This window comes from Bombina bombina, chromosome 3, assembly GCF_027579735.1.
Source record: "Bombina bombina isolate aBomBom1 chromosome 3, aBomBom1.pri, whole genome shotgun sequence".
Classification (NCBI taxonomy): Eukaryota; Metazoa; Chordata; class Amphibia; order Anura; family Bombinatoridae; genus Bombina; species Bombina bombina.
Genome location: NC_069501.1, coordinates 369,764,083 through 369,776,449, shown reverse-complemented (window position 1 = coordinate 369,776,449; position 12,367 = coordinate 369,764,083).

The following is a 12,367-nucleotide window of genomic DNA, read 5'->3' as shown; positions in this document are numbered from 1 at the left end:
TTTGTGTGTGTCTGCTTTCCGGGGGGGGGGTGACACCATAACTTACCGCACCGGGTGACACCAACCCTAGTGACGCCACTGCAGCCGCCTCAGAGCAGGCAGACAGGTTATGGAGCAGCGGACTTTCATTTAACCCATTTGGCGCTAGTGTGTTAAGCCTGTATATCCAGTCTGCTTCCTTTATCAGCAATAAGTTATCATATCCCCTCCTCTACCAGAGAGAGCAATGTTCAATTCCAAGTACATTCTTCCGAATTCGAATCGATCCGAACCGAAATTCGAATCGGTCCGAATCGATCCGAACCGAACCAAACCGAATTTTTTGCGGCTGCACATGTCTAGTGTTTTTACTGTAAATATTTCACATTCCAATGTTCTTTGTATTTTTAAATATATATATTGATATATAACTGTATATATTCATATAGATATATAGGCATATATATATATATATATATTACAAAAAAACCCCATATATATATATATATATATATATAAATATATATTTTAAAATATAAAGAGCAATTTTCTTCTATGTGAAGAACATTGGAATGTAAAATATTCATAACTACCTTCGGGTTTAGAGCTGTATGTCTAACACGATCCATTGAAGATTGGGTTTGAATCCCAGTACTTGACATGAAACACACATTTTTTCTTTCTTGATTCATATAGAGAATACAGTTTTAAACAACTTTCCAATTTACTTCTATTATCTAATTAGTTTCTTTCTCTTTGGATCACTTGTTGAAGAAGCAGCAATGCACTACACGGAGCAAGTTAACGCAGTGGGTGAGCCAATAATATGAGGCATATATGTGCAGCCACCAATCAGCACTGCAGCTCCTTATCCTACCTAGGTATGCTTTTCAACAAAGGATACCAAGGGAACAAAACAAATTAGAATATGTAAGTAGATTGGAAAGTTGTTTAAAATTATTTGGGTTTCATGTCCCTTTAATAACACTTTTCCAGTAATCTCATTCGGAGCTGTGGGCTTTGAGTGGCCAAATCCATTTTGGATTGTGATCGCTCAAAAAAACACATGTGCCATATGGGACCCAAATCTTGTTATTGGGAGCCAATATCAGAAAGATAGTTGTATGCAGGCAACAGCGCAATAATGAAATGCTTTAACAAATTAGAGAACTTTCTTTTTGCACTTTTATGACCCTTTACGGTTTAATGATCTACATATTCTCCATGGTTTGCGAATTATATATATGTTTTATTATTTCTTAAAGCGACATGAACCTCAACGTTTTTCTTTTAGGATTTAGATAAAGCATACAATTTTAAACAAGTTTATTTACTTCTATTAGCACATTTTCTTCATTCTCTTTGTATCCTTTGTTAAAAGCAGGGACGAAATGCTTAGGAGTCGGTCTATTTCTGGAGCACTATAAGGCAACAGTTTTACCAGAATGTTATCCAATTGCAAGAGCACTAGATGGTAGCACTATTTCCTGCTATGTAGTGCTCCAGATGCCTACCTAGGTATCTCTTCAACAAAGAATAACATGCAAACAAAGCAAATTTAATAATAGAAGCAAATTGGAAACTTTTAAAAAAAAAATTATACTCTGAATCAAAAATTTTTTGGGGGGTTTCATATCCTTTTCATTTTAATAATGGTTTATATTCTTGATTAAAAACTTTAATTTTCTCTCAGTCTAACCATCAACTTATTCTATTGCATTAAATGGACATGAAATCTAATGTTTTCTTTCATGATTCAGATAGAGCATTGCATTTTAAACACCTTTCCAATTTACTTCTAATATCAAACTTTCTTTATTCTCTTGGCATCCTTTGTTGAAGGGGCAGCAATGCACTACTGAGAGCTAGCTGAACACATAGGGTGAGAAAATCAGAAGAGTCATATTATATATGTGCAGACACCAATCAGCAGTTACCTCCCAGTAGTGCATTGATGCTGCTGAGCATACAATAATATGCTTTTCAATAAAGGATTCCAAGAGAATGTACCAAAGTAGAAAATTGAAGAAAATTGGTATGTTTAAAATGATGTGCTCTACCTGAATTATGAGAGAAAAATGTTATGCTTCATGTCCCTTTAAATCTACATCTGAGGGAGTCACACCAGACAACTGGTAACTTAAAGGGAAATGAAAACCCAAAAATTTTCTTTCATGATTTAGATAGATCATACAATTTTGAACAACTTTCCAATTTACTTCTATTTTCTAATTTGTTTCATTCTCTTGGTATCCTGTAGAAGGAGCAGCAATGCACTGCTGGGAGTAAGCTGAAAGCCAATGGCAAGATGCATATATGTGCAGCCACCAATCAGCAGCTTCTGAGTCTACCTAGGTATATTTTTAAACAAGTAATACAAAGAGAAAAAAACAAATTAGGTAATAGAAATAAATTGGAAAGGTATTTAAAATTGCATGCTCTATCTGACTCATAAAATAGAAAAATGGGTTTCATGTCCCTTTAAGACTGTTATGGACTATTTCACCCAAAAACTATCACATCGTTTTGGTATGTTTTTCTCCATTTTCTGATATGGGGCTAGAATACAAGTGGAGCGCTAATTTATAGTGTGCCCGTAAATGGGCAAATTCGCCATTTTACGGGCGCGCATAAAGTAACCAGCCATTACAAGTGGCTGGTTATTGCTGTCTAGAGCTCGCCCCAATGACTTCAAAATAAAGTATGTTTTAGTTTTTTAGTAACCCCTCAACGACCAGCGCCGTACCCTGTACGGCGCTGGTCGTTATGCCCTTAAGGACCAGCGGCGTACCCTGTACGTTGTTGCATTCCTGGGCTTCTCTCTGCCAAAATCTTGCTCAAAATTGCAAGATCGCGCTATTTCCGCATGCCCCGCGATTGGGGCACTGCAAAAATAGATTTGCAGTGTTACCAATGCAGAGAGGGCCACTCTGTTGCCCTCTCTGCATTGGACAGCGGTGGTGCTGTTCGTTGGTGGGTGGGAGGGTAAGGAGGGAGGTGGGTGGGCAGCCCATCGCTGTAGGGGGCGGGGACGAGTGGGACTGCTACGCCATGCTACAGGGAAGCCCCAAAAAAATAAAAATACTGCGTCATTGAGGGGGAAGGAGGGAGGTGGGGGCAATGAGGGGGATCCTATGTGTGATCCGTTCCATAAAGGGATCTGGAAGGGGGAGGGTATTGCGGGGGGCAGCTACACTACAGAAAAAAAGGTGATTTTTTTTTTTTTTTAAATTTGCCTAATTTGCAGCAAACTGGGTACTGGCAGACAGCTGCCAGTTCCTAAGATGGTGGCAAATAGGTGGAGGGTTAGAGAGCTGTTGGGGGGGGGGGGGGATCAGGGAGTTTGGGGCTAAGGGGTATCCAACACTGCAGAATATTTATAAAAAAAACTGTGTGTTCCCTGTAAATATATATGTAAATGCTTGTATACATATATATTTATGTGTCAATATGTGTATATACACATATAAACACATAAATATATGTATATATTCAAATACATATATATTAAACATTTGCTGCCCATCACTGCGTGACGTATCCCCTTCACTGCGCTAGATTCTCATGCTATGTCTCAGCATGAGAACGAGGCTCCCATTGGAGCCTGCGGAAGCGCGCTCTTGTGGGTAGCTTGCCATACCAGCGCACATTTGCTTGTGCTGGTATTACAATGTAGAGCGCAAATATTGCTTTAGCGAAAGCAATATTTTGTGCTCAACTTGTAATCGAGTCCATAATCTTGTATACAAATGTAAATGGTATTATTGCGTCAAACTTTGGAATCATATTTCACTGGTACTAAGGGGCCAATTTATCAAGCTTCGTATGGAGCAGCGGTCTAAAGAACGCTGCTCCATAACTTGTCCACCTGCTCTGAGGCCACGGACAGAAATCAACCTGATCGAATACGATCGGGTTGTTTGACACCCCCTGCTAGTGGCCTATTGCCTGCAAATCTGCAGGGGGCGGTATTGCACCAGCAGTTCACAAGAACCGCTGGTGCAATGATAAATGCCGACAGCATATGCTGTCGGCATTTATCGATGTGCAGCAGACATGATACGCTACATCTTATCATGTCTGCTCGCACATTAATAAATATACCCCTAAGTATCCATTTGCATGCATGGAACCGTGGTTATCATTGAGTAGTATTCTTTCTAAAATGTTCTACATTTTAAAATTGAATATTGAAAATCTCAAGTTCTTACAAGGAACAAACAGTGTGGGTCTAATGCCCATTTGAAGGAAAAAAAAACATTTAATTAGAAACCTCTGTAGAGAGTGAACAGTTGGAATTCTGTTTTTAGAAAAAAGCTTTCTGTACTTCAAACAAAAGCTAATTTATAAGTAATATAAAATCTCTTTTCATTGCTATTTTTTCAGCTTAGTCTGACATTGATGAAGTCATTCGGGTATTTACAAACTGTTCATAGGTAGCTGAATCACATAAAAGTTAGGAACAAGTTTGTATAATATCGTTGATGAAAGAAAGTGGGTTGGAAATACCTTTATATCTGATTTTTTTTTATAGACCTAAAGATTGGGGTTTCATAAGCGTTTTCTTTGTGTTGGTGTGATTGCTGTACGTGGGTGTTGAAGCAGTTGAGCAGGAAAAGTAATTCAACGATTATAAAAGCAAGCAAGCTTATGAAAAAGATTGACTACGAATATACAGTAAAGATTAAATACTGTTTAAAATTACATTAAAACGTTTTGTTTTTATTTCAATGCAATTAAAAAGGAAACAATAAACTGATAATAGGCTTTAGTATTTATGTCAACCGTATCTATATAATATGCAGCTAAAATAAAGTAGGGCACTGTTGAATATAGGAAAATTTATATCCATCAAATCCATGCAGAGTGTAATATAACAGCAGTGGATTTTCTAACTTTAAATACCCCACGGATAAAACCACTCGTGAAAAGGTGAATTTACTTAATTTACATTTTCAGCTAAATTAGAGGAATTATTACAGTTGTGACTGAAAACCCATTGTGAAAAAGAAATATTAAAAGAATATAGATGTCTTTATTGTCCACATAACATTATATGTTGCATTTTTAGTTTTAACCTATTTTCTCCAATGTGATTAATCAGTTATCTTAAAGGGACACTGTACAAAAGAAATCCTGAAATACATACGAAAGAGAAACATTTAGACATTTTTAAAAAAATGTTGCTTGAAAAATATTGCCTAGATTACGAGTTTTGAGTGCTATAGGGAAATTAACGAACGCAACAAAAGTGGCATTATTTAATCCCCTATAGCGATGCCATTACAAGTTATAAAAAACCAGGCTTGTGCATGAGATATGGGGTTTTTAAGCTCCATACCGCACCAAAAACAAGCTCTGATTTGACGTGCTCGTGCACGCTTTAGCCATAGACATCAATGGGGAGAGCGGGTCAGAAAAAACCTAACACCTGCGATCGCGGAAAGAAAAGCTCCGTAACGCAGCCCCATTGATGTCTATGGGGAAAATGAAAATACGGTTTAAACTTACCACCCTAACATAAACCCTAAGTCTAAACACCCTAACCCTGCCCCCAACATCGGCGAAGCCTGCCTACAGTTATTAACCCTGAATCTGCCAATCCCCATATCGCCGCCACCTAAATAAAGGTATTAACCGCTAATCTGCCGCTCCCGATATTGCTGCCACTATACTAAAGTTATTAACCCCTATTCTGCTGCACCCCAACATCACTGTTACTATAATAAATCTATTAACCCCTATTCCGCCGCTCCCCAACATCGCTGCAACTAAATAAAGCTATTAACCCCTAAACCTTTGGCCTCCCACATCACTACCACTAAATAAACCTATTAACCCATAAACCGCCAGCCCCCACATTGCAACAACCTAAATTAAACTATTAACCCCTAACGTAACCCTAACGTAACCCTAACCTTAACACCCCCTAACTTTAACATAATTAAGATAGAGCTAAATTAAACTTACAATTATTAACTAAATAAGCCTATGAACCCCTAAACCGTCAGTCCCCCACATCGCAACAACCTAAATGAAACTATATTAACCCCTAAACCTATCCCTAACCATAACGTAATCCTAACCCTAACACCCCCTAACTTTAACATAATTAAAATAGAGCTAAATTAAACTTACAATTATAAACTAAATACTAACTTACCTGTGAAAAAAAACCCTAAGAAAGCTGCAATATAACTAATAGTTATATTGTAGCTAGCTTAGGTTTTATTTTTGCTCTTTTGCTAAAAAACAAACAAAAAAAAACATCCCCTAACAGTATACAAACCCCCACCACCCAAACTACCAAGGGCCTTTTGGGGGGCCCTTAAAAGGGCCTTTTGTAGGGCATTGCCCTAAAGATAATAGCTCTTTTCCTACAAAAGAAAAACAAAAACACCCCCTAAAAAAATACATTACACAAAATAGCAAACAAATTATCAAAAATAATAAAAACACCCCAAAGTAAAAAACCTAATCTAGAATAAACTACCAATGGCCCTTAAAAGGGCCTTTTGTAGGGCAATGCCCTAAAGAAATCAGCTCTGTTTATGGAAAAAAAATTACAAACACCCACTAACATTACAAACACCCACCCACCCAAACCCACAAAATAAATACAACTATCTAAAAAAACCTAAGTTACCGATTGCCCTGAAAAGGGCATTTGGATGGGCATTGCCCTTAAAAGGACATTTAGCTCTTTTACTGCCCAAACCCTAATCTAAAAATAAAACCCACCCAAAAAAAACTTAAAAAAACCTAACACTAACCCCAAGACGATCCACTTACAGTTTCTGAAATCCCGCTTGAACGATCTTCATCCCGGCGGAGAAGTCCTCATCCAGGCGGCAAGAAGTCTTCATCCAGGCGGCCTCTTCAATCTTCATCCTGGCGGCGAAGTCCTCATCCAAGCAGCGAGAAGTCTTCATCCAAACGGCCTCTTCAATCTTCATCTAGTCGGCATCTTCTATCTTGAACCCGGTGGTGCGGAGCGGGTCCATCCTGAAGACATCCGGTGCGGAGCATCCTCTTCATACTGTTGTCGCGCTACACTGAATCTTCAATGCAAGGTACGAGATCCAATATGGCGTCCCTTGCATTCCTATTGGCTGAAAATTTTGAATCAGCCAATAGGAATTAGAGCTGCTCTTGAAGAGGTCGTCTGGATGAAGACTTCTCGCCGCTTGGATGAGGACTTTGCCGCCGGGATGAAGATTGAAGAGGCCGCCTGGATGAAGACTTCTCGCCGCCTGGATGAGGACATCTCTGCCGGGATGAAGATCGTTCAAGCCGGACTTCAAAAACTGTAAGTGTATCGTTGGGGGTTAGTGTTAGGTTTTTAAGTTTTTTTTTGGGTGGGTTTTATTTTTAGATTAAGGTTTGGGCATGTAAAAGTGCTAAATGTCATTTTAAGGGCAATGCCCATTCAAATGCCCTTTTCAGGGCAATGGGTAGCTTAGGTTTTTTTAGATTTAGGTTTTTTTATTTTGGGAGGATGGTTGGGTGGTGGGTTTTACTGTTGGGGGGATCTTTGTATTTTTTTTTTTTTTTTACAGGTAAAAGAGCTGTTTAACTTAGGGCAATGCCCTACAAAAGGCCCTTTTAAGGGCCATTGGTAGTTTATTGTAGGCTAGGTTTTTTTTTTTGGGTGGGCTTTTTTATTTTTGATAATTTCGTTTGTTATTTTCCGTAATTTAGTGTTTTGTTTTTCTTATAATTTAGTTTTTTGTTTTTTTTTGTAATTAGATACTTTGTCATTTTTATAGTGTTAGGATTTTGTTAATGTGTAGTTTAGTTTATTTAATTGGTAGTTAGTTTAATTTTAGTTTAATAATTATATTAGTTTAATTGTTAGTTTAAACTTAGTTTTTTTTAATTTGACAGGTAAATTTTAATTTAATTTAAGATAGGGAAATTATAATTTTATTATAAAGTTAGGGGACCGTTAGGTTTAGGGGTTACTAGTTTAAATTAGTTTATTGCAATGTGGGGGGCTTTTGGTTTAGGGGTCAATAGTTTAGTTTAGTATATTTCGTTGTGTGGGCTTTCGGTTTAGGGGTTAATAGGTTTATTATAGTGGCGGCGGTGTAGGTCTTAAAAACTTTAGTATAGTGAGGGCGATGTGGGCGGACGGTAGATTAGGGGTTAATAATATTTAAATAGTGTTTGCGATGTGGGAGGGCAGCGGTTTAGGAGTTAATAAGTTTATTATATTGGTGACGATGTCAGGGAGCAGCGGAATAGGGGTTAATATTTTTTTAGAGTGGCGGCTATATCAGGAGCGGCAGATTAGGAGTTAAAACATTTATTGTAGTATTTGTGATGCCGGAGGGCCTCGGTTTAGGGGTTAATAGGTAGTTTATAGGTGTAAGTGTACTTTTTAACACATAAGTTATGAGTTTTATGTTACAGCTTTGTAACGTAAAACTCATAACTACTGACTTTAGATGGCGTTTACGGATCTTGATGTTTTAGGCTGTAACGCTCGCTTTTTAGCCTTACCGCAAAACTTGTAATACCAGCGCTATGGGAATCCCATTAAAAACATAATTTTTACGAGTGTGGTACTGACGTTGCTTTACAGGCTAAAAGGCTTGCGGTACACCTATACCGACAAGACTCGTAATGGCTGCAGTGCTGTTTTAACGCCGAAAATACTTTCAGCGTTAAAAGATGAACGCACAAACTTGTAATCTAGCTGTATGTGAATTGTTTTAAAACTTAAACTAAAACCTTTATAGCTGTATCATTTGTACAATTGCTAATAATTGCCTGATAGGCTCTTCTTATTTGCTGTTAAAGCTCTTGGATAATTTGTACTAAAGTATCTTTTAAAGTGATGGTAAATCTGAGCATTTAAAAAACGCTAGGATTTACCATCACTTAAAATAAACTGGATGAGTTTGTAAAAAAGGGTGCTAAACCCACTCTGTGCCGCGGCTCCTTGCTACAGTCAGCGCGTCCAGGTCACCCAAGGCACATCGCTCTTTTCTTAATGATGAGATGTTTCACCTCTAAACCAATAGCTGTGCTAGTCATCTGACAGTGTTCTGTATGCTTGCACACTATTGGTTTAGAGGTGGAAACATTAACTCATTGAAAAAAAGAGTGCTGTGCTGTCACCTCATTAAGAGAAGTGGTGTTGACTTTAGTGAGGAGCCGCGGCACAGAAAGGGTAAGTTTAGCATCACTGAAAGTCCAGTTTATGTTTAGTGATAGTAAATCCTAGTATTTTTTAAATGGTAGGATTTAAGAAACAACTTTCACATTTACTGTACCAATCTTATGCATTAATGGCCTTTGCAGGACTAATGGCTAGCTACCCCTCACAATCCCCCCATAATCACTATACATCAATTCCAAAGACAATAATGGCATTAATATATATATATATATATATATATATATATATATATATATATACTTACCCAGCTCCTCATGTGTAACCTCACTTTTATCTGTAGAAATATGACATAGATGACAAATGGGACAAGGGTAGTTGTGACACTCTGTCACCATTTCTAATGACTCCTTGACCCAGCCACCTGTCTAGAAGTGGGGAGGTGGATCTCTAATAAAGATTGCTACTTAACTATATGTAAAGGGCAGATCTATTGGAGGTCATTACATTCTGTTCTTATCAGCGGTGCTGAATTTGTTGCTGCTCTACAAATAACTGAAAATAACGATTTATTTCTGATTTTCCTAACATAAATATGCAAAAGAAAATTATCATTATTATTAGTTAGAACATTTAATAAATGCACTGTTGCTTTCATGTAACTATTTGCTTAACTCTTGCAAAGCAGCTAAATACATAGTTAAAGTAAGCTACAAATCAGCAATACACTAATAGGATCCAGATGAACATACCAGTACATTACAAGGACATTACAAGGACTCATGATATCTTCTTATAATGGATTTCAAAGTGCTTACACCTACATTATTGAACCCACATTCATGAAAGCATGTTCCAGTTTACAAGTTCAATCATGTAGACGCAAACACTTTGAAACACAATGTCATGGCTGTGTTTGGACTTAGTGTGCATGAAGAAGCTTTTTCTATAAGAACCTCAGTCACAAAGGCGTGTTTGAACATCCTCTATGAAGATACCATGTTGCAAGGGAGCGGGTTCATGCGTTACAGTTCAAATACTGTTAAAATCCAGTATAAGAAGATATCATATTGTAAGTCCTTCTAATAGAAACCTGTAGTCTCCATCTTATTATTTTTAACAAAGTGGAAAACAGCAGACTTACAATACTGGAGCCTACAAAATTCAAAAGGACCTTTATTTTCTTATTGCAGAGTCCATAGGAAAAAAGTTAAGTTTTAGGCCTAATATAGGCCCTTAGTCATCTTGTTACCAGATCACACCAAGACATTAACAAAATGTGCACAGTCTTTTTATATTTAAACTTTTTGAGTCACCAGCTCCTACTGAGCATGTGCAAGAATAAATGTGTATGCATTTGTGATTGGCTGATGGCTGTCACATGGTATGTGTATGCATTTGTGATTGGCTGATGGCTGTCACATGGTACAGGGGGAGTGGAAATAAACATAACTTTTAAAATTGCTAGAAAAAAATCTACTATTCATTTGAAGTTCAGACTAAGTGCTATTGCATTGCCTTGTTATTTTGCATTTGTTGATTATGCAAGTTTATTTTATTGTACAAAGTATATTATTTATAAAATTCTAAACTTTAAGAATCAGGTATTGGTCTATTATATACTACTACAGTATGTGTAACAGTACATTATGATGTAAACCAGTGTTGAGCAAGTGGGTGGCTAGATGCAGATATAGGTGTCTTCTCCTACTGCCTCTGCTTTTCCCCTTAAAGGTACATGAAACCCAAAATTATTCTTTCCTGATTCAGATAGAGAATACAATTTTAAACAACTTTCTAAGGCCTAGATTTAGAGTTGGGCGGTAGCCGTAAAAACCAGCGTTAGAGGCTCCTAACGCTGGTTTTAGGCTACCGCCGGTATTTGGAGTCAGTCAGGAAAGGGTCTAACGCTGACTTTGCAGCCGCGACTTTTCCATACCGCAGAGCCCCTTACGTCAATTGCGTATCCTATCTTTTCAATGGGATCTTTCTAACGCCGGTATTTAGAGTCGTGGCTGAAGTGAGCGTTAGAAATCTAACGACAAAACTCCAGCCGCAGAAAAAAGTCAGTAGTTAAGAGCTTTCTGGGCTAACGCCGGTTTATAAAGGTCTTAACTACTGTGCTCTAAAGTACACTAACACCCATAAACTACCTATGTACCCCTAAACCGAGGCCCCCCCACATCGCCGCCACCTATAAAAAAAATTTAACCCCTAATCTTCCGCTCCGTACACTGCCGCCAACTACATTATCCCTATGTACCCCTAATCTGCTGCCCCTAACACCGCCGACCCCTATATTATATTTATTAACCCCTAATGTGCCCCCCACAACGTCGCCTCCACCTGCCTACACTTATTAACCCCTAATCTGCCGTCCGCACGCTGCCGCCAGCTACATTATAGCTATGTACCCCTAATCTGCTGCCCCTAACACCGCCGACCCCTATATTATATTTATTAACCCCTAATCTGCCCCCCACAACGTCGCCTCCACCTGCCTACACTTATGAACCCCTAATCTGCCGAGCGGACTGCACCACTATTATAATAAAGTTATTAACCCCTAATCCGCCTCACTCCTGCCTCAATAACCCTATAATAAATAGTATTAACCCCTAATCTGCCCTCCCTAACATCGCCGACACCTAACTTCAAGTATTAACCCCTAATCTGCCGATCGGAGCTCACCGCTACTCTAATAAAATTTTTAACCCCTAAAGCTAATTTTAACCCTAACCCTAACACCCCCCTAAATTAAATATAATTTTATTCTAACGAAATAAATTAACTCTTATTAAATAAATTATTCCTATTTAAATCTAAATACTTACCTGTAAAATAAACCCTAATATAGCTACAATATAAATTATAATTATATTATAGCTATTTTAGGATTAATATTTATTTTACAGGCAACTTTGTATTTATTTTTAACCAGGTACAATAGCTATTAAATAGTTAAGAACTATTTAATAGCTAAAATAGTTAAAATAATTACAAAATTACCTGTAAAATAAATCCTAACCTAAGTTACAATTAAACCTAACACTACACTATCAATAAAATAATTAAATACAATACCTACAATTATCTACAATTAAACCTAACACTACACTATCAATAAATTAATTAAATACAATATCTACAATTATCTACAATTAAACCTAACACTACACTATCAATAAATTATTTAAATAAAATATCTACAAATAAATACAATGAAATAAACTAACTAAAGTACGAAAAATAAAAAAGAACTAA